Source organism: Microcebus murinus, chromosome 10 (assembly GCF_040939455.1).
Source record: "Microcebus murinus isolate Inina chromosome 10, M.murinus_Inina_mat1.0, whole genome shotgun sequence".
In the NCBI taxonomy this organism is placed as follows: Eukaryota; Metazoa; Chordata; class Mammalia; order Primates; family Cheirogaleidae; genus Microcebus; species Microcebus murinus.
In genome coordinates this window covers 14086724-14110270 of record NC_134113.1, presented here as the reverse complement: position 1 = coordinate 14110270, position 23547 = coordinate 14086724, and the positions used below count along the sequence as shown (strand labels likewise).

Here is a 23547-nt window from a genome sequence, read left to right as displayed (position 1 = left end):
AACCGCTGGATGGAGCTTGTGCCTGACCTTTCGTCTAGGGCTGTTCCCCCCCTGCCCCAAGCCTCTTCCCCGTCAGGCCCACTCCCTCTCTCAAAACCTTGGGCTCACCTCCTGGTTCTGAGGATTCTGCCAGGTTCAACAATGCTCAGAAGCAGGTGGCAGTTTATCAATTCATTCAGAGGGACCTGGGGCTGTGCCCGTCCCGATGGCAAGGAGAGACTGCAGCGAGAGACTGCAGCATGGAACTTTGAGAGGGCTCTCTCTTCTCTAAAGAATCCTCCTCCTCCTCCTCCTCTTCCACCTCCGCCTCCTCTTCCTCCTCCTCCGTAGTACTACGGAGACATGTGCTCTGCTTGGGAGGAGGTAAGGAGGAGAGCGAGGCTGTTTATTGGAAGAAGGGCAACAGTCTGCTGGGCTCTGCTATATACTCACACCTAGCATAAGGGGAACGGAAAAAAAAAAAGGGAGAGAGTGAGCTCTGTCTGCTGCCACAAATTATTAACCCTTGTCTTCCAGCTCTGGTACAGCTGAAGCAAGAGAAACAATACACTTAACCAATGGAGTGCCAGCCAAAGACATTACATCATCAGTCAGCACCGTCATTGGCTAATAATTCCTAGAAGGCAAAATTCTGCTTCTAGGTGCTTAACCCTTTCATGCTCATCTGAGCAAAGAGTATTAGGTCTAAACCAATGGTTCCTGGACTTGCTTTTATCAGAATCATCTGGGCTGCCTTCTAAACACGCAGATTGCCATGCTCCATCTCAAACCATCTACATCTGAATCTTGAGAGGCAGCATGGATATCCGCATTTTAAATAGTGTACAGAGTGTGGGCCCAGAGGTTTACTCAGAAATTCTTCTTCTCCAAACAAGATAACATTTTTCTGAGCCCTTATAATGTGCCCAGCACTTTGCTGTATCATCTCACTGATTTCCTACAGTGAGCAGTGGACATTATTGACCCATTTCATAAGTATAAAAAAGTAAAGTTCAGAGAGGCTAAGTCACGTGCTCAAGAGATGGAACCTTGCTTTGAAAACCAGGCTGTTTGGACCCTACCTTGCCACCCCTTTGAAGCTCCCACTTGAAGTCAAACCAAGCCATCTGTTTACTTATTGCTTCCAGGGTTACAGACATTATAGATTCTTTTGATGAGGTGGAAAATGCCAGCAACCTGTGAGGAACTGGGAGATGAAGACAATGGTGGATCTTTCTCTTTCTCAGGCTCATTCCTTTTGCTTCTGCTGCAAGTCTTGGCTTAACCCCCACTTTCACTAGGAAGCCTCCCTCCACCCCCAAACCTGGGATAGATGCCCCTGCTCTGTGGTCTTACGGTCCCCTGTATCTGTGGGCTGCAGCTGCTTGTTTACTGGGGAACCTCCATGAGATTAGAGCCACGCCTACCTTCTCCACTAACATATGCCCAGACAGTCAATGCCGCCCATGAATACTCAATCATGACTGAAAGAAGGGAGGGAGGGAAGGTGTCTGCAGAAGTTCTAATGGCATCATGCGAGATGGGAAGGACAAAGGACTGGAAGCCTGGAGACCCACATGAACAAACCGCCTGATCTTGGGCAAGTTCATTTTGGGGGAGCTCCTGGAGTCCTCATGTGAACATGAGGACAATAGCACCCTCCTATGAGCAGTTATGAAGCTCCAACTGGAGAATGATCCAGGCTCTGATTTTCTCCACTATCCATTTTCTGGCTGACATCTATGTGTGACAACTGCCATATTTATATCTCAGCCCAGACTTTCCTCCTGGACTGCAGACTCAGCCAGTGCCTCTCTGTCTGTGAATGTCTCCAAGAGCATCTCCAAGAGAGTATTTGAATTTTATGCCCTAAGCACAACCTGCCCCTTGCCCAGCCTCCTCCACTATTTCAATGGTGCTCTCATCACCCTACTTTTTTAAAATTTAGGTGAAATTTACATAACACAAAGGTAACCATTTTAAGGTGCAGTGGCATTTAGTACATGCACAACAAAACTACCGCCTCTATCTACTTTCAAAACATTTTCATTCCTGGCTGGGCCCAGTGGCTCACACCTAGGACTCTGGGAGTCTGAGGCAGGAGGATTCCTTGAGGTCAGGATTTTGAGATCAGCCTGAGCAAGAGTGAGACCCCATCTCTATGAAAAATAGAAAAAATTAGCTGGGCATGGTGTTGCGCACCTATAGTCCCAGCTAGTCAGGGGGCTGAGGCAGAAGGATTGCTTGAGCCCAGGAGTTTGAGGTTGCTGTGAGCTAAGCTGATGCCATGGCACTTTAGCCTGGGCAACAGAGCAAGACTCTGTCTGAAAAAAAAATTTCATTCCCCAAAAGGAAACCACTCAGCCATTAAGCAGTCAGGCCCCATTCTCCCTTACCCCTCAGCCCAGGGCTCTACAGATTTACATATTCTGGATATTTCATATAAAGGGAATCACATAATATATGACCTTTTGTGTCTGGCTTTTTCACATATTTCCACATAATGTTTTTAAGGTTTGTACACATTGCAGCATGCATTAGTACTTCATTCCTTTTTATGGCTGATTAGTATTCCATTGTATGTATATATCACATTTTGTTTATCCACTCACCTGCTGATAGACATGTGGTATCCAACCAATCTTAAACCATAAGCCTGGCCATCGTCCTTGATCCCACCTATCCTATACTCCCCACATCTAATATATCAGCAAGTCTTGTCCATTTTGCATCCTAATACAGCTCAAATCCTACATATCTCCAACACCATTGCTATCCTCTAGTCCAGACACCAGTATCTCACTCACCCAACTTCTACTTGGTGACAAGACCCCCATTCTTTCTTCTAATTCATTTTCACCTGGTAGCTGGTGGGATCCTTTGAAATCATAAACCAGATCATGCATTCATTTAAGCAATGTTTACTGAGCACCTTTCTTCAGGGAGCTTGCCTCCCTGGAGCACGATAGATAACAAACAAATATATACTATTATATCAGGTCATTACTAGGCTTAAAATTCTTGATTGATTCATTGCACATTGGATGAAATCCAAGCTCAGCATGGCCTCCACGGCCCCATGTATTTCTAACTCATCTCAAGCCACTCTGCAACTTGCCCATTCTGCTCCCATCATGATGGGCTCCATTTCCCCACCTCATGATCCCTGAACAAGCTGCTCTCTCTGCCCTTGATCTTGGCATTACTGAATCTTTCCCATCCCCCGGGTCTCAGTGTAACTATTACCCTCCCGAGGGACCTTCCCTGATTATCCTGTTAAGCACATCCACCCTTCATTCATTTCAGTCAGTCAAGAAATATGTGCTAAATACTGCACTGGGCTCTTGAAATAAAGACTCCCCTGGAGTCTGTGGTCTAGCAGAGAGGACCAACAACAGGGAAGTGACTAAAATAGATAAACAAGTGCTCTGAAGGGAGAAAACATGGGAGGGCCCCTACTTTACACAAAATGGTCTGAAAGGCCTTTCCAGGGAAGTTATATCGAAACTGAAGGATAAGGAATCAACTGGGCAAAGGGCCTGCTGTTCTCTGTCACATCCTGGCTATGCAGTGCCATGTTCCATCCTTCAATGTTTGCTTTTGACGAATCCAAGTATTTAATGTTTGTCTTTGTCTCCCCCAACGGACTGAGCTGTGTCCCCAGCACCTAGGACAGCGCCTACTCTCCCAGAGGCACTCAATACACATTGATTGAATTCTTAAGTGGATGAATGAATGAGTGATTAACCAATCAATCCATCAATGCAATCACTTTGGAAAGTGTAACAAATCAGAGTTGCAAGTGATTGTTATTATTGCTTTATGGCAAAAAGACATCAACTCTATTGGATTTTGGAAAACACTGGGTTGGCTGTAAAATGAGAAGAAAAGTACCTAAATTAGAGTATTACTGGACAGCTAGGAGAGAATGAACATGCCTAATAGGCCTCAATTATGGGAAGCAGTAGTCATTGCAGCTGTTATTATTAAAAGCTCCTCATAAAAGCTGAGTCAACTCAAACTCCACAATTTATTTTCAGGTGCAGTCAAGAAATTTTAAAATGAGAGAAATAACACTTTTTCGGTGTCGTGCTAGGCACTGGGCACAGCACAAAGCACCATCTCGTTTGCTTCCCAAGCCACACAGTGAGGCAAAAGAGTGGATGCTGTGAGACAACTCTCAACTCCCCCAGAACCAGACCACTCACCACTTCCCTATGCCCAGCTGCTGGGGATGTGGGCTGCAAACAGCTTACAGCTGAGTGCCTATTTGGGAACTGTCCCACTGAAGGAATGCCCGAAGTTATACCCCTCACTAGGGCCAGCCTGCACCCACTGGCTGGTCAAAATGGGGCTTCAAAGGCCTGCCCCTGGCCTCGGGGGATGGATTGACTCCTCTCTTATTCTACATCACAGATCAACATCTCCCTCTGCCCGGTCCAGCTTCCCTCACTGTGCACCCCCTTGGGAAGTGAGACCACTCCCCAAGAATCTTCCTGCACACAATCTCAGAACCTCCAGGGTCTTTTTCCAGGGAACTTGACCTGTGACAGGTGAGTATGATGATTCCCTTTGAAATCAGAAAACAGAGGTTCAGAAAGATTGAGAATGTCCCCAAGGCCCACAGCTAAAGTGACTTCCGGTTTCACTTCCCAGCAAGCCCTTGTTCTTTCTACTACGCCAGTCTACACACAGCCCTGCCTCCAATAGCTGGGACTGAACTTCTGCGAGACAGAAAAGGGAGCCCAGGGAAAAAGGAAGCCCACCCAGCGGGTTCAAAGATGAGAAAAGAAGAGCAGAGCCTCCCTTCACAATCCTCCCAGGCCATCTCTGAGGATAAGATCGTGGTGGTCATAGGCTGCAGAAAAAATATACAAATGACATGTAGGTTGCAGAAGCAAGCGGCACACGGGCAGCATCTCGCCGCCTGAATCCACGCCCAGAAGCCAGGGAGCAGGGCTCTTGGGCAGAGGGGGCTGCCTTAAGGGGCCAGAGTGTTCGCACCCAAGTCCCAAAAAGTAACTACAACTCACCAGCTTTCTGACAGTCGGGCTTCCATCCAACCGTCCCCACAGCCGCCAGAGTGACCCGATCCCTGATCAGAGTTCTTCCACTGCCCTCCTTCATCCCAGGACAAAACTGCAAATATTCTGAGGCTGCATTTTAAGGTCTGAGCGTGTTTTAGCTCCCCGTCACATCACATGGACAGCTCACCTCCTACCCACAACAGGACCTGGTCTTACTCCATTATCTGATGTAAAATTATCTCATGTCTGGGTCAGGACACTGGACTGTTTTCAGTTCTTTTACCTCCACGCAAGAAAACTCTACCTGGCATTCTTGCTATCCCATCAACAACCGTCCCCTCCCTGACTCCCTCCCCCTCTCAACACGCACAGTTTCAGCCTGGCCAACCCTCCTACTCCTCCAAGTCCCCACTCAGTGGTCACCTCCTCGCTGAAGCAAGCCTTCCTGGCTCCTTCGCCGAGCTGCTCGCCACCTCGTGTCCTCCGCACTGCCCTGCACTGCAATTGTTCCTCCTACGGTCCCTCTCAGCCCCGTGGGCTCCCGCAAAGCCCTTCTTCGTGCCGCCAGCCAGGGCTTAGTGTCTGGAGTAGGAGCCAAGTAAGTGCAGAACAAATACACGAGGCGCTGTAACCACGCTATAGTCTCTGCTCCTAGCTTGGCCAGGGAACCACTCTGAGATTGCTTCCTGCCCCTCAGGATGAATGTGAATAGGAAACGCTATGACAACCTGACCCCTAACCCCAAGACAACAAGTCATGAGGGGTCATGAAGACCTAAAGCAGGCGCACAGCGGAGGTCCGGTCCCTGCGGCTCCCGGCACCCCCAAGCTCTTCCCCGGGCCCGGCGCTGGGTGGAGACCGTCTTAGGAGCCACGTTCTCGCGCCCCCGGCTCCGGGGCTCCGCAGGCAGCCTTGCACGCCGACCCGTGGGTCCGAGGGTCCAGCCCCGGGCCGGGCAGCAGCAGCCTGGGGAGGGAGCGCGGCGCGCGGCTCCTCTCCTCCCTCCCGGGCCCCGGCGCGCTCGCATCCCGCGGGCACCGAGCCGGAGCTCCGGGGACGCAGCCCGGCCCGAGGACGCACCAGCAGTCCCCGTTCGGGGCGGGGGCTCCTGCCGCCGGAAACCCCGCAAAGTCCACTTGGCTGCGGCGCGGCTTACCGTGCGAGCCGCGGGGAATGCAGCGCCGGGTGGTGCCTCGCAGCCGCGCCCGCCGGTCGAAGCGCTCGGGTCCCGGGAGCTCAGCCTCTGCCCCTCGCCGCGCGCGAGCGCCTCCGCCCGGCCGCCGGCCTCCCCGCGCCGCCGCGCCCCATTGGCCGGGGCAGCCAGGCCCCGCCCCGCCGGCCCCGCCCCCGCCTCTCCCCTCCGCCCCGCTGGGTTCACCTCTGCAGGCAGGGAACGTTGCTTCTGCACTCCACGCTCTCACCTGGCCCAGGCGGCCGAGTGAGGTAATGATTCTCGATCCCAGGAGTGTGTAGAAGCCCCTCGGGGAGTGCAAAGAGTGCAGCGTCGTTGGAATCTAGCATTGAAAAAGTCGCCTTACCTTCCTTCATCTCAGGAGGCGCCTGCGAGAGACCAGGCAGCATCCCCCCCCCCCCGCCTCCCTCCCCCGGCAGCAAATGTCCCAGGCTGCTGCGTGCCTGCCTGGCGCCCCCGGCCAGGGTGCAACCCGGAACGGCCTCATGGAGTTTGCATGGGGTGGGGGCGGGGGGCGGTGCTGGAGGAGAGCAGGAAGGTGGTTAAAAATAAGAAACGGGTCCCCGACTGCTCTACACGGGATGATCTCCAGGCTGCTTGTGATGTTTGAACTAAGGCTCGAAGGGTAAAAGCGATTCCAGGGTTGGAGCAAGAGCACTGCTGACAGAGGGCTCAGCAAATGCACGGTGGGGCCCAGGCTGCAACTGGAGCCTGCAGCGGCCAAGTGCGGTGAGCCAGCGCAGAGCGCGCTCCTGCCAGACAGGTGGACCCGAACCTTGTAGGCCACCGGGAGGAGTTAGGGCTTCAACATATGAATTTGGGGCAGACACAATTCAGTTGATAGCCGCAGGCTATTGCAGAAGCCCAGGCAAGAAATGATGGTGACTTAGACCAGGGTGGTGACTGCAGGATGGGGAAGTGTGGACAGTGTGGATCCACTGAAGCGTGTATTGAGAGCAACATGGAAAGCCTTGATGATGGACTGGATTGGATTAAGTGGATGCTACGGTTGGATTATGTCCCCAAAGTTCTTGTGTTGGAAACTGAATCCTCAGTGCAAGGGAATTGAGGGGTGGGGCCTTTAAGAGGTGATAAGGTCAGGAGAGCTCTGCCCTCCTGAATGGATTAATGCTGTTATCTGGGGGGGGGAGTTGCTCTGTTCTCCTATCTTCTGTCACGGGATGATGAAGCCATGAAGCCCTGGCCCCATACGGCCCCTCAATCTTGGACTTCCTGGCTTCCAGAACCACGAGCCAAATAAATTTCTGTTTGATCAAGGATGAATGTCTTCTAGGTGTTGAGCTTGAGCCACCGTGGGAAAATGGTGCTGTTACCACGATGGAGAAGGTTCTTATCCAGCATCTTCCACTTACTGTGTGACCCTTGGTAAATGACCTCAGTAACCAGGAGGGAGTGACTGTGACCTCAGTAACTAAAAGGGCACAAGACCAATGCAGGGATCATAAACTCTAATGCTGATGGGGCCGGGCAATGGTATACCAAGTGAGGTTGGCAGGTGTGATAGAAGGAGGAACGATGGCTCACTCCTGTAACCCTAGCACTTTGGGAGGCCAAGGCAAGTGGACTGCTTGAGGCCAGGAGTTCAAGACCAGCTTGGGCAACATAGTGAGACTCTCTACAGAAAAATTATTAGCTAGGCATGGTGGCATGCACCTGTAGTCCTAGCTACAAGAAAGGCTGAGGAGGTAGGTTGCTTGAGCCCAGGAGTTTGAGGTTGCAATGAGCTATGATTGCACCATTACATTCCAAACTGGGTGACAGAGTGAGACCTTGCCTCTACAAAAAGAAAAAGAGAGAGAGAGAGAGAGAAAGAAAGAAAGAAAGAAAGAAAGAAAGAAAGAAAGAAAGAAAGAAAGAAAGGGTGAGACTTGTGGCAAACTAAGGTGAGCACACCTGCCTAAGGGGACCTGTCATTGCTCAGCTCAAACTGATTTTTGCCATATGGAAATATGGACGTAGAGTTGCCAGATGTCCTGATTTTTATTAAAGGGCCAGAAATTTAGATTGTGTCTCTAGGTTTTTTAATGTTGGCAATTAATTAAAGATATTTTTAAACAGTCTGTATGGGCCAAGGCTGTTGGACAAAGTCAAACCCATGTATGGTCTGCATTTACCCCTTGAGATTCTATTTTCCCCTTAGGTTAGACAATACCTCAGGCACTATCAAGAAATTTCCTCATAGTTTCTGTCCAGATTGGATGAGGACAGTAGTGGGAAATAAGAGGATAAGGAAATATCAGCTCTGAAATCCAGCATAATCTTTGATGGATTTTAGCCAGCCCCTGCCTCCACCTACCCGGCAGCCTCAGTTTCCCTCAAAAGGTCAGAGCAGAGCTACTCCTCCCAACCCTAACTTTTGGGGTTAATATCATAATAACAGTTTTAAAAAACTACTAATTTTCATATGCACAATAAAGTTGCTTGGGGAAAATGGAAGATATGTTCGTGTCTGGTCTGTAAATCTGAAGAGTCTCCCTACCATCGGTCTGAAGCAATGAAGGATAAAGGAAACAGAATGGGATAGAGGTTTGGATGAGAAACCAGGCAAATTATGGCATGGAAAATTATTTTTTATTCCACTATAAATAAGAAGAAAATGGCAATTAGATGCAGGAGAGCTTAATGGTTTCTATTGAAAATTCAATATATTGCAGCCAGTTCTCAATATATATCACCAAGGATGTTGCAGTAATGAGATTCTCCCATCATGCTTTGGAGGTCAGCTGCACTCTAGCATTATTTATTCTTATGTACCGAGCACATGTAATAATAAAGGCCTAAAAATAGATAACTACTCTCTGCAGAGTCAGTCCCTTTTGCCCCTACCTCCTCCACCTTAGATATTGTTTAAAGCTGGAGTAACAGCTTATGATTTTATAAATTCCTGGCTGTCTTGTAGGAAGGTGAACATGGGCTAGGAGCCAGAAGACCTGACACTAAAGTCATCGAATCATTGAATAACTTCTCTGAATCTTCTTCATCATCAGTAAAATGAGCACAGACAACAGGTGGCTTCCTAGAGGATTTGTGTGTTTCAACTTGTCCCTCCACTTTTCTTTTGGGGGAACTTTTTTATTGTGTGGAGATATGGCAATTCCCAGGGCCAGACCCTTCCCTAATTTGCCATGCCCCAGAATCCCACAAAAGTCCCTGAGGAAGAGATGTCACCTAAGTTGAGCCTACTAGATGCTTAGCTCCAGGACTTTGCCTCTCCAAGAGGTGGCAAAAATAAAGAGACAGATGGGACATGAGGCCGTGTACGGTGATGTGGTGATGGCGGCAGCAGCCTGTGCTGCTTGTCATCAATCTTGTTGCTCAGCTTCCAGAAGTCCCTCGATTTCTGCCAGTTTCTCGAGTCTACTTCTTCCTGCCATCCCTGTCCCCGCCCAATTTTATTCTGTGAATCTCCCATCACTGTTAACTTTCTTCTTGTGTTAGCCACCCAAATTATTTCTCTCGCTTTTAACCAAACATCCTGTTGGAGCCAGGAGGGAAAGAGACATATTGTATCATATGACCCTCTCCCCAGGGGGACAGCTCAGTGCAGGAATTTGCATACACATGGATACACACATAGTGATAGGTATACATATCTTCTCACTACTCTGTAAGAAATCCAACCCCAAGGGGTGGTGGTGGTAGTGTTTAAAAAAAGATACTTATTTTTGAAGAGAAGAACCCAGATCTGCCATTCTTAACAGATCCAAAAAAAGTGAGAAAGCTCGTATAATAAAAAAGAAAACCACCCTAGAAATAAATTCTCGTATGTAAATTTTGTAGTTTGCAAAATACTTTCATATAAATTCACTCATTTCATATGCATTCCTGTGAAGTAGGCAGAATAGATAGTATTCATAGTTTATAGGTTATTGTAATCATAGCTATCATTTATTTAACACATTTAATGCACCAGCACTGCTAAGTGCTTTATATATCCATATACTAATTCTGCTAAGGAGATATTGTTATCCCATTTTTTAGGTGAAGAAACTGAGGCATGCCCAAGGTCATATGAATAATATATAGTTGAAGTGAGAACTTGAACTTGGTTGTCTGACAGCAAAGGTCATGTATGCTTTTAGCACCCACAACTTCATGTCATGGAACACAGCTTTTGAGTAACAGCTATAGCTAGGACCAAGGTTCTAATTCAGGACAGCGTTTGCTTCATTTGGCTAAGGCTTATCCAACTAGGGCAGAATCCTTTGGTTGTCCATCCATCACGGTAAGATTTTTAAGGTGATAGGAAAGCCTTTCTAATATTGCTTCCTACATACCTATAAGGGTGCCTAAAATCTACACAATTAAAGAGGCTTGAAAATTGCTAGGTTTGCAATTGCTAGGTTTGAAAATTAATGGAGTAGGTGTAGAAATGCAAACCCACATCTGAGGGATACAATGCTAAATTTTATCAGCTGAAGGATTAACCACGCTCTGAAGTCTATCCAAAGAGGGGTCAAGGAGAAAGGTGAAAGTAGGAGAACTGTTCAATTTCACCTGTTTCCTATTTGGATTTTAAAACAAAAATCTTTTGGGAAGATGGGAAGGTCAAAGGCAGAATAAAAGAAAATTTGAAAGTATTACTTTACTCCTCAACATGAGGCAATTCATTTTACCCCTGAGCCCTGGTAAAATGAGGAAGAGTGTGTAGAATTTCCTAACATCTATGGTTCTATTCGAGAATTCCTGAGCAAAGGATCGGAGGTCCAGTCTAGAGCTGAGTTGGGCTTTGAGCTGAAGACTTGGGGAGATTAGGTGCCTATTCATTTGCAGCACAGAGCATTTTTTGCTGACATGGCAAAGGATTGTCATGGCAACCAGAAAAATAAGGTTCCAAGTCCTTGGAGTCCCCCTTAAAGGGAGGCAGATGTCAGTGGGTGTTGCTTTGTGATTAAGGGTGCTTGAAGGTTTCAGCTGATCATGTCACTTTCAAGGTGAATATTCTAATACTTCTGGCTCCACGACTCACCTGGGAGTAGCTGCAGTGAGGCAGAAAGAGGACTAAGCGCAGTGGGGTGGGCTGCGAAAACACCTTGGCAGCAGTTCTCACTGCAGGCTGCGTGCTAGCATCCTCTCTGGAGCTTAAAATGCGCCAATGCCCTGGCCCTGATGTTCCAATCAAATCAATTGACAGGCGAGTGGGGCCAGGGTATCCGTAAGTGTATATTTTGTCAAATGACCCTATTGTGCTCTCAAGGTTGGGAAATCCTGAGCTGGATGGAGTTACTGTGTCGAGTCCAAGCTTCCCATCTGCGTGGTCTTGGGCCAGACTGACTTCTCCAAGCTTTGGGTTCTTCACCTGCAAGTAAGGCAACATAACTAGCTTTTTCAGAATTGTTGTGAACCTTGAATATGAAAGTGCCCGGCAAATGCCATGTCCTCCATATTAGTTGCATTTGAGTTCGAGTCAGCACAGGATTGGAAATCCAGAAGGACTTTCTTTGGGGATTAAAATCTATGTTGCTCCCTACTTCCATTTTGGGTTTCCCTGGTCTTTCAGCAGAGGGGCCCAACAAAGAATCTATTGCCTTCACATGCCTCTTTCCTTCCATCCTAGACCCCACATATTTGTGACTCTGCATAGATTGATCTCCATATAAACCCCTGTCATTTGAACCAAGCTCAGTCACCAGAGAGGCAAAAACCGTAGTGGTGAAGAGTGTGAAAGCGGGAACCAGACTGTCTGTGCTTGGATCCTGGCTCTGCTGCTTGCTAGTGGTGTGATTCTGGGCAAGCTGTTTGCCTCAGCCTCCATATCTGTTAAGTGGATAATGATAGTACCTATTTCTGGGACTGCTACGAGGATGAGATCTGTTAAAACATATAAGGTTGTTAGAGCGGTGCCTGGCATGTGATAAGTACTCTTTAAGTGTTATTCATTGTACTTGCCTCTGAATGATCAACTCCCTGATTTCTCAGAAAAACAATACATACATCTAATCATTTAAAGCTCAATGAGTCCTTGATCTGGATTTTTAAGGCGTGGGGTACAAATTATGGAGACTAGCATTAAGCACCTGGTTTCTGTCTTATTTGCCCCAAATCACAACAGTTTTGTTGGATTAGGGGCATGAGTTATACAATAGCATCCAAGTCTGGCACCTGCCAGATGACACACCTGTCCTCCTGGAGCCAGCTGTGAAGGTAGCAACATGTGCTCCTCTTACTTCACCCTCTATCACCCTTCGTCACCCTTCTTCTCCTTCCCCTGATGCCTTAGAGATTATGGATTGACTATGGCATTCCGTTCAGGCTGATCTTCATGGCAGCTACACGTATTGTGTAGGCAGGCCTCTTGGAGAATAATAAAAAATCATATTCATCATCATCATCATTGTGGCAGCTGCCATGGAGAGCTTCATTTGCTCACTGAATTCTCCCAACAACCCTGAAGGGTAGGCATGTACTTTATTACCATTTCACAGATTGTGAAAACTGAGGCCTAAAGTGATAAATCAACTTCTAAGAGCACACAGCTATTAAGTAAGGACTCAGGGACTTAAGCACATGATTCCATGCCCCTGATCACCACACCCACTGCCAGTTAAACTCTGGGTCACTTCCCAGTGATTAGCGAGCCCTTCTCTTCCTTCCCAGGATTCAACCTTCCTTAACTGCCTCTTTAATGCTGCTAGCAACTGTTTTGTTCCACTGATTCCTTCCCTCCCAGTTATGACCAGTTATGACTGGTGGGCAGGGCTCAGTCTTTCCATCTTATCTGTCTTATCACTTCTAAGTATATTCTCACTACCCATGTTAGTTCAAAGAGGATTAACTCTAGCTATTTTAAGGTAACAAACCTTGGGAAGTTAGAAAGTCTTAAGACTCCTATAACGTTCTCATATTTGAGCTGTAGCATAGTAAGGTAAAAGTAGAATGGCTTCGAAACCACACAGACCTTGGTTTGGGTCCCAACTCTGAACTTCCTTGCTGTGAGACACTGTTTATGCCCAGCTACTTCATTATAACAGCTGTTCCTTAGGTTCTCTGGGAGGAGAGGGCTGGCAGGGCTGAAGCCCTGGAACCGTGGGTGTGAGATACTCAATTGCCTTCCAACGAGGGGTTGACTGCACTCGGAGAAGACCAATTTAGGACACGTCCTTGCCAAACGTTTTCCAATCCCAATCCATTACTCAGTTTACAATTTACCTATTCTGTTCCTTATTTCTCAGAGCCAATACTAGAAACTACATTTTATCAAGCATATATTATTTGCCAGGCCCTTTCAATGGCATTTTGCATATTTTATTTTACTTAAATTTCACAAAAACCCTCTAAAGTTGGTACTATTGTTTCTTAGAGAATTAGTTTGCTCAAGTTTTTGCACTTTTATTGGCAAAATTGATTCACTCATGCCTTGTGTGTCACCCTTTTAAGACAGCATATTTATATTTTCACAATATCCTCTGGTGACTTGATGCTTTTTCCCAAAGGAGGGCCTCTAATGAGGGCATCCTCAGGTACAATTGCAGGCTGACAGGGGCTGTACATTGGGCTGGGACTCAGCACCTTTCAAATCTTTCCATTTGTGCATAAGCTCAGCCCTTCTGTGCATGATCTATTTTCCAGACCTGTCTGTTCCAATGCATGTGGCATTATTTAATCAAGAAGATAGTTTATCTCATTTCCTCTTTGGTGTGGAAGGAATAATTTGGCAAGAGTAACCTTCGAGAGTCCAATGTGCATCAAGAGATTTGAGGCCATGTCAAAACTTAAAATGCTAATATCCTATGATCTAGCAATTTTTACCTCTAGAAACATAATGAGTGAACCTAATGACAGGTTCACTCACTTATGTGCTAAAGGAGGTATGCACAATGTGAAGATATCCACTGTGGCATTGTTTGAAACCATCCAACTGTTCATCAGTAGGGGAATAGCTAAGTATACAATGGCATATCTGTACATGTAGAATATTATAAAGCACTAGAAAGAACGTGGTAGATCCATTGTGCTAACAATGGCCAAATCTCATTGCTAAGAAAATAGGGAAAAATTAAGGGAAAATGTGTATGGTGCATGTGTATACACACACACACACACACACACACACACACACACACTTATATGTGTGTAATGAAAAACACAAAAAGTGCTACCAATGTTTACTTTTATGGGCACCAAGGAGAGAACCTCAGTATATGTGTGTTTGTGTGGGTGGATTTCAAAGGGTTCTTTGGCCTTATCCATTATGTTTAAATTTTCATGAGGCTATAATCACATTATTGTTGATATACAATAATTAAAACTTAAATAAAAACCCAAACTCTTGCATTTTCTTTTTTTTTATTTGAACAATTCAGTAAGATATTTTTAAAATGAGAGGTTTTACAATAGGAACTTGAAAAAGGGTCTATATTTGGTGCTATGCAGAAGAGCACTAGACAGAGAGTCAGGGTGTTCAGCTGTGTGACCTTGGACAAGTCACTTCCCCTCTCTGGGTCTCTGTTCTTCCTTTGTAGAATGAGGAGTTTGGACTTGGTCAATACATTTCTAACTGCACCAAGATTTCCTAGAGGTTGTTCAAGAGCTATTGCAAAGTGCGTGTGTAGTGGAAGGTGAGGGAAGGTGAGGCTTGGAGGGGAAGAGGGAGATAGAGAAATAGAGACAGATGGGGGGAAGGAGAGAGGGAGAGAAAGAAGGAGAGAGGGAGTGAAGGGGATGAAGAGAGAGAGAGAGAGAGAGAGAGGATTTTTTAAAAAACCACTCTGTTGAGCTGTGATTGACATACAAAAGAGAGAGGATTTCTAAGATTCCACTTAGCTCGGCTATTCTAAGCAGAGGCAAGTAACAACAGAAGCTAGATGACTGGATTTAAATCGTAGTGTGTGTGCTGAGGGAAGGAAGTGGAGAAGCACTTGGCTGAGATATCCCCAGCTTGTCATCAGCAAGAACAGACTCCGCCCAGACTCCAGCCATCAGGCCACACGCTGGTCCCTCCATGCTGCCCTCAAGAGACACACCGATGCTTCCAGTCCTTTCTGTTGGGCAGAACAAACTGAGATGGGGACCAGCCAACTGACCCTTATTCACACTCCGAGAGCCTGGACACTGAGTTCCGGTAGCTCTCCCGGTCACCTTCCCCGTGGGCTGGCTCCACTACACTGTGGGGAGGGCCCCCTCTCCTGAATTACAAGCTCCTGGGAGAAGTTCAGAGCTTAGTTTCCAAAGGCAGACAATTGCTTTCTCCAAAATCATCTCCATCTGGGCATCAGAGGAGTGAGCACCATAGTCGGTGAAAGCACTCCTTGGTCTATAAAATGCTATATAAAAGGTATAGTTTTCATCATCAACACATGTGGCTTATAAATAGGTTTTGAAAGAATACATTCATATAGCTTTTCCTTTCAAAGGAGCAATAAAGTAATAGCAAAAGTTTGCTTCGGCATTGCCAGAGACCTGGATTCAAATCCCAGCCTTACTACGTAAGTGATTTGTGCAACTCTAAGCAACAATAATCACAATGCGCTTATGCACTAGCCTCTGTGCTAAGTGTTTAACCTTGCAAACTAAAAATAAAATCCAAAGCCTCCCCAACAGACTGAATGAACCCCTTCTTGGTCAAGGGGACCTTAGAGAAATCTTAAAAACTAAGTTCCCAGCCATGATAGGATGGGAAGTCAGACACACCTCATTATACCCCCTCCTTTTTGGAATTTAGGCACAAAAACCGACCAGCATTAATGTTAAAATAGAGATCATAAAACTGACAGAACAGACTCTTTATGGAAATAAGATACCAGATTATAAACAAGGCCTAAGGCCATGCCAGGCAAGGGTTAAGTCACATCTGAACACCATCAATTTTGCTTAACAGGCCACTTTGACACAGTGTATTGTGGCTTGTTCTCATGACCTGACTCTGATATAGCATCCCATGATGATTAGCAAACTTCCTTATCTTAACTTAAACATTCCTTTCTGCTAATTCCAAGGTTTTAGACAAAGCTTTGTTCCCTTAAGCAATTGCAAATCAAAGATTCTCTGAACTCACTTAGGACCAATAAGCCCCTACTTCAAGATATACCACTTTGGGGGCCAAAACAATGTATAACCTCCGTGTATTGATTTACGACTTTGCCTATAGCTTCTGCTTCCCTGAAATGTATAAAACAAAGTTACATTCTAACTGCCTTGGGACCACTTACTCAAGGCTTCCTGGGTTTCTGTTTCCCTAGGCCACAGTCACTCATATTGGCTCAGAATAAACTTCTTTAAAATATTTTACAGAGTTTTGTTTTTTCTGTTAACAACCTCCATTATCTTATTTAATTCTTTCAATGACACTTTGAGATAGGTATCACTATTCCCATTTTAAAGATGGAGACACTGAGGCTCAGAGAAGCTAAGAAACTCACACAAAGTCACACACCTTATAATAGAATACACTTTATAAGTTGCAGAGCCAGGAATTGAACCCAGATCCACATTATTTCAAAAGCACTGCTCTTAATTCTAAAGGGTTCCCTTTCTGCTGAACTTCAATTCTGCCTGTTGCAGGGTGACCATGGGGATCAATTGGGCCAATTTTTATGACCTGTTTTGCAATCCAGAACATGGGATGTTTGACTGAAGGCAGGTGGAACAGAGGAATCCGAGGCTTTTTACATGAAGGGAGAGTTTTCATTATTGGTACTATTAATACAACACACCTGTGCTTCTTGTGATTTTTGTGATTGGATCACCTCATTATGGGCAGGTGGGATTGTGCATAAGAATTTTTGCTACCTTCAGATTGGAAATCCTTCTTCTTTCCCCCATATAGCCCCATTAGGCTACTCTGTCAGCAGGATGGGAAAAGCCCATTCAGGACAGGTGGAGTTAGGAATTCCACAGTGCTCTGCTCCAGCTGTGGCCACTGCCTGCCCCCAGCACAACTATGTCTGTTCATTCATTCATGGCTCCTCTGGGGATTGGCAGTCTCCATCACTGTGTTGCTAGGCAACCAAAACAGCACCTGCATCAGGAGGTGAACAAACGAATAAAGATACTTGGAGAAGAAGCTTCACTCACCTGCTTGGCCTCCAAGATGGAAGTGGGCTCTCTGGGCCAACTCAGGACTGTGGCTGCTGGAGTCAGCATCAGAGCTGGAGGGAACCCAGGAAACTGGAAACCTCTCACTTTGGATGGTTAAGTGGAGGCCCCGTTGGATGAGTGTGAAGTCTTCAAAGTCACGAAGCAACTCTGTGGCAGAGCCAGGAGGACAATTTGACCCTATTGATCCCAGCCTAGTGGTTGCATCCCTTATACCTTGAAGCCATCATGTCAAGTCATTTGTGTGCCATTATCTATGTATCAGTCTCTCTGCCTGGTGGTGTGGAGGATGCAGGAAGCATTTGGAAATCATTCCTCGTTCAATCATCTGGCAATTCTTTATTCCACTTGCATAATAGAGGCCGTGTAACACAGACTGGGTAAGGCGCAGGCCCTCGCAGTCAGACGGTACACAGATTTCAGCTCAGCTAGTTGCTACTTGTGGGAGAATGCTGATTACTTTAACCTTTCAGAGCTGCATGTTTTCTCAAATAAAATTATGTTAAGGATAAGAATAAAAGAAACAGCTTACAGGGTTGTTAGTCCTCGTACAAAGGAAGGCTCGATGGATGTTGGCCATCCTCAGTAATAGTACTTGAGCCTCTTGAACTTGGACTCTGGAACCAGACTGGCTTGGTCCAAGTCCCAGCTCTGCCTCATACCCACCACATGATCATTGTCAAATCATTTACTATGTACATGCGTAGTCTGGAAAATGACTATAATTATAGCACTAGGTTCATTATGGTTCAAAAATAAGTTCATCATGGAGCTAAAGTAATTTGATATGCACAAACTACTTACAACAGTTTCTGGCACATAGTAAGTGCTCTATAAATTTTAGCTAATATGATTCATCAACAAATATTTATTGAGTACTTTGTATGTACCAGGCACTGTCCTAGGAGCTCAGGATATAAAAATGAATAAAATAGGCAAGTCTCTCTCTCTGGCTTCCCAAAACTATGCCTGTTATTACATTCTTAATAATGTCTGTTCATTTCTCAATTCCTGCAAGTAGATTAATATCACCTTAAGGCAGGGTAGGTGTTTTGCTCGCATTTGTATTTCCGGTGCCTGGCACTGGGCTGGACGAATAATATGTGTGTTCAGTAAATATTTGTTTAATGAATGCCAGGCACTGCACTACGAATAGGACAATGGTTTTCAACCAGAAATGATTTTATTCTCCCTGGGGACATCAGGCAGTGTCTAGAGCATCTTTGGTTCTCATAGCTCGGGGGATTGGGGAGAGAAGGTGATGGTGCCACTGGCATCTAGGGGGTAGAGTCAAGGGATGGTGCTGAAATCCTACAGTACACAGGGCAGCCCCATAACAGAGAATTATCCAGCCCTAATTCCAATAGCGTCTAGTTGAGACGCCCTGGAATAGGAGATCAGAGGCAAACAAAGCCCTGTCATGAGACACCTGAACAGCTGAGGCTTCTGGCAGGGGTGATGTCTGAGCTGCATCTTCGAGGACACGTGTGAGTATTGCAGAGACATTCTGTGTGTGCTGGGAGCAGTTGCAGGGCTCGGGGGAATGCGAAGGGAGGGAACAGCATGAGCAATAGCTTGGAAGTAAGACGTGGTTTGGTTTTGCTAAAGTGCAAGAACAGAATGAGAAGGGGGAGCAGAGGCTTGGGCAGTTGATCGCAGGGGCTGTGGAGGGCGTAATGGGAGCGTGGGCGTGATGTGGTCAGCCAGGATTTCCCAAAGTCTCTTTTCTAAACACTGTTACTTTAAGATGTGACCCCCCACCTCAAAAAAAACGTCCACACTCAAAAATGAATGAGAACGTGCTGAACACCACCCTCTCCCCTTCTGGAGAGCTGCAGGGCACGTGGTATCATACAGTCTCTGGCAAACCCTGCATTAAAGAAACTTGATTTATTTCATTTATTGACAATCTATCCCAGAGTCTTCCAAAGTTATTTGACCATGAAAACTTCTTTCCCAGACATCTATCCCCATGGATTCTCTGATCCCACTCTGGGAAGAGCCATAGACTGTGGAGAACTAGTTATTGACTGTCTCTAAGAAACGCAGTGGCTAGATTTGTGTTTTACAACAATCTCTCTGGCTCCTGTGTGCAGGTGGATTCAGTGGGCAGGAAATGTTTATCTGTGCTGTTAAAGCCCTTGTCACGTTGCTGTGATTTATTGATTCTTTGGCTGTCTCCCCCACTAGACCCTGAACTCTTTGTTGTAAGGAGCATATTTATTAATCACTGTCTCTCGGTGCCTAGCTTGGCTTGGCAGATAATAGGCACTCATTACATTTTGGGTTTTTGTTTTTTGTTTTTTTTTGAATGAATGAATGGATATTGTTTTCAGATATACTAGACACTGAGGCTGAACAAGACAGATGCAGTCTGTCCTCACACAGATAATGGGCTAGCAAACATGTAGTAGGCACTTTATTATACACATTTATGGACTGGCTGAATGACTAGCATAGATAAGACGAAGGTGGCAAGGATCAGAAATGGGACAGGGCCTATGACTCTGTATTTTAAGCTAGTTCCTTGGTTACTTCTGATACCCACAGGCCTATATTTGGAAACCTCTGTACTGTCAATCACAGATGACATTTCTTTAATTGGCCAGTCAAGATCAAGGCCCCCACCTTGTTATACTGGCTGCTCCTGACTCTTGCTACTACTCAGGGCCTTCGAGCCTCTGGATTCACTGTTTTGGAGCTGCCACCTGCCTTTTCTGATCTCGCTTTGATCCTCTAAACGGAGCTTAGAGCACCACGGGTCCTTTATAGCCCAGACTCTGTTGGGAGCCCTCTCTTCACTTGAGGCTGCGTGGGAGGCTTGCTTCCGGGTTCTGCCCCCCTGCACCCCCCACGCAGCATTTCCACCCCTCGTAACACCACGTTCCTGGGAGCACAGGAGTGGCTCTCAGACCTGCTCGAGGACACCTATGAGACAAAACACATTTCTGTTTTAATGCAGGCTGCACACACAGTAAAGCTCTGTTTTGTTTTTGATGTGCAAATTAAAATGAAGAAGAAGAGGAGGAGGAGGAGGGTGGGAGGAAGATTGCATGGTATTTTAACAGAGACTGGGAGAGTTTTCTTCTTTCTGTCCTGGACAGAATTTTCTGTGGAAATTTTGTTTTAAGGGCCCTGATTGACTGGCCCGTGGCAAGTGAAATGATTGTGCTAGTTGGCTGGTCAGGGAGACAACAGATGGTTGTGATATTTACCTGGTGGTTCTCAGATTCTGGCTGGTGGATAAACTTTGCCGGAATCATCTGAGGAGCTTATGAAAAAGTCATGCCCAGGCCTCGCCTGTGATCTTTTGAAGCAGGATCTCTAAAGCTAAGGTAAAGGAATGAGCATTTCTAAAATTATCCCCTGTAGGTCCCAATGTATAGTCTGGATCGGTGGGTGCTGGGCTAATGTGGGTGGGTGATGGACCGTTTCTCGGCTTGGCAAAGTCTCATTCTCTCTTTAAGCCAGCTCCAACTCTGTCTCCCAACTCCAAATCCAAACTTGGTGACACCTGTCCCAGGCCACCACAGGTCATAGTCCTGGGACCCTCTCTCATCCCTTCTCCAGCTCAGCTTATGCACTGAAGGCCGTTCACAGGCCTGGCTGTCAAACACTGGTCTGTGACACTCCAGGGCTGGCTTCCCTTCCAGCTGCACCCCTGTGAATAATGCTCGGTACAGACATTTCTGGGAAAGGAAGAAAACCAATCTTTCCTGCAGCTGTCTCAAGGGATATACGTTTCCCATCATCACGGTTCATAAGTTTCCTGATGATGGGAACATAATTGTCAACTCTCAACCGATTTAAATAGGTCATCTGTTAACTGACTTTTTTCCCCATAGCAGATAGGGGTAGTGGTAAAATGTCTCATATATCTGTTCAAGAAAAGACTGAGTGGTTTTTTTTATTCCCTTTAAATTTCATCCCCAAAGTTTAAATAAACTTGGCTGGCAATCAATCTAGCAATCAAAAGGAATTTTAAACTATGCCTGATTCTCTTGAAGACGAATAAAAGAGGTTCATTTTATAATGTAGAATGAGTGCCCCAAATCCCCCTTAATCTTTCTCTCTGACCTCATGGATAATTTAGAGCCCACCCTTCATGAAACCCCCCCCCCCACTGTAACTAACACCCAACCCTTGCAACTTTTGTTTTTATTTCCTATTAAACTTCTTTTTGCATACCCAGGCCTGGTCTCCCACTCATGTTCTTCATATTCTTTTGAATTTGTGTCATAAAACCCGGAGCACTAGAATAGCAAGCCAAAACTCCTCTAACTGCTAAACAAGTAAAAAAATGTTTTAATGGGGATGGGGTAGAGGAAATGGAGTTTGGGAACACACACATGCTAGTAAATCTTGTCTCCTTCACGTGTGTGTTTGGGGTTATCCTCTGTACTCCAGATCACAGCCCTGTAGACAGTGCCTGTAACAGTATTCCTAACCTTCCCAAGGCAGCATGAGAGCACCCAGACCTCCTGCCTCTCCTAACCAGAAGCTTCCTCCTTGGCTCCCTCTCCCCTTCTCCTCCTAAGCTCTTCCAGCCCCATTATCTGCTCATTCTGGTGATTCATACTGTGTTTCTATGTTCTGGAATGATGTCAACAGGAAAGCAGTGTGACTGGCTGAGTCAGTGGAGTCCCAGCTCAGCATTTGTATTATAAATGTCGAGAGGAAAGCACATAGTTTGGTTTCATGTCTCCTTCCTCACTCTTCTTCTTTATAGACAAGATCTCCTCTCCTTCACTGGGACCCCTTTCCATCTCCCTTTCTCCTCCATAGAATCCCACTCATTCATACTTTGTTGTAACTTAGAGTAAAATATCTTTGATATAATTTTTCTCCCATAATCATGACCATGGCATGAATCATCATCCAAGCAAGGAATGGCCTGAAGGAAAGAAAGAAATAAAAGTTGTGGTTCCATAATAAGTAGATTTACAGAGGAGAGAGGATCCTTTCTCTTTAGTCTTACATCTGGGAAGTAAGTTATGGGGGTCCTCACCCCATGGGCCTGGATTACTGTAGTCCACCACATTCTGTATATATTTGACATTTATTGAGTTCATATGATGTTCCTGACACTGTTTTAAGTGCTTTATACTTACCTATTCACATTTTTAATCATCATAACATATTCATGATATATTAGATAGTTATTCATATTATCCCCATTTTACTGATGAGGAATTCCAAGCTCAGAGAGTTTATGTAACTTAGCCAAAGTCACTCAGCTAATGAATGGTAGAACCAGACTTAAACCCAGACCACTGATACAACCTGCACTAGTGACAACCATGCAACACCTGCTTCTCTGTCTTTTAATTGGATTCTTTACCAAGAGGGAGCAGTAACTGTTATTCTGGTGAAAATACTCTATTTCTGCAGCCTGAAGAAGTAAAGACTTGGTAGGGAGGGAGATTTGATAGCTAATATGTGATAGAGATAGAATTGAAGCCAGATCTTCTTCCTCCAAATGCCATAGTCTTCTAACATTAGGATAGTTGAAGAATTTCATTGGTGGTGACAAGAAAAAGCCTATGTCTATCTGTAGGGGGATTTCCTGAATTCTTTTTATCGAAACATTTATTTCAGTTCCCTTAGGTGAGTCAGTCAACTGTGCCCCATTTCCTCTGCTTCTGCTTCCCGCTACTCTGTACCACGTGCTGGCAAATATTCTCATTACTTCACAAGACCCTAGTGAGAAACATAAGTAAAGCAGTCCTCATTATATAGATTGGAAAGCTGAGGCTCAGAGGATGTTAGCAACTTTCTATAATTGCATAGGTAGTAGGTGGTGGAACCTGAATAATTACTGAAAGGATCTTGGAGGAGAAAGTCTTGTGGTGATCCTTATTTACATCCACAGAGACTTCCTTGAAAAGCTTTGCACTGACTATAATAATAAATATGGTCTTGAGTGATTAAATCTATAATTCTATTTTCTTCACGGTATCACATTCTTTCACCTTCAAAGATGGCTCTCATAGCTGTTTTAATTGAATAGGGTTAGAGAAGCACAGAAAATGGAAAGTTTTCCTTTCGTAAGCTCTGGGCACTGTTCACCTAAAATGTATCTTCCAGACAAGATGATGTCATGCAGATTAGACATACCCTTAGAAACTGATAACACGTTTACTGTGAGTGAGTCACCTTCCTTTGGGATGTCAGAATTAGGCAGTATCAAATCCAATAAACACTGATAGGCTGGAAAGAATTCTAATGTACTCAATAGGTCACAGAAATTTGGTGTCTAAGGCAGGGGCAGTAGTAACTTGGATCTGTTTCTCC

The 23547-nt window shown here is 45.6% G+C and overlaps 1 protein-coding gene across 5 annotated transcripts in view; it reads right to left on the bottom strand.

Moving 5' to 3' along the window:
• The window catches only part of SYN3 (synapsin III), a 440909-nt gene extending 434685 nt beyond the window's left edge, over positions 1 to 6224 (bottom strand). For 3 of the 5 annotated variants that reach the window (XM_076007058.1, XM_012772789.3, XM_020287867.2), the window contains exon 1: positions 6163 to 6224. The gene's annotated coding sequence lies outside the window, so the exon portion shown is untranslated. Of the gene's footprint in view, positions 1 to 108; positions 991 to 6162 lie in introns of those variants that run through there. The other 2 variants (XM_076007056.1, XM_076007057.1) reach the window with 2 other exon arrangements.
• Positions 6225 to 23547: the final 17323 nt, after the last annotated feature.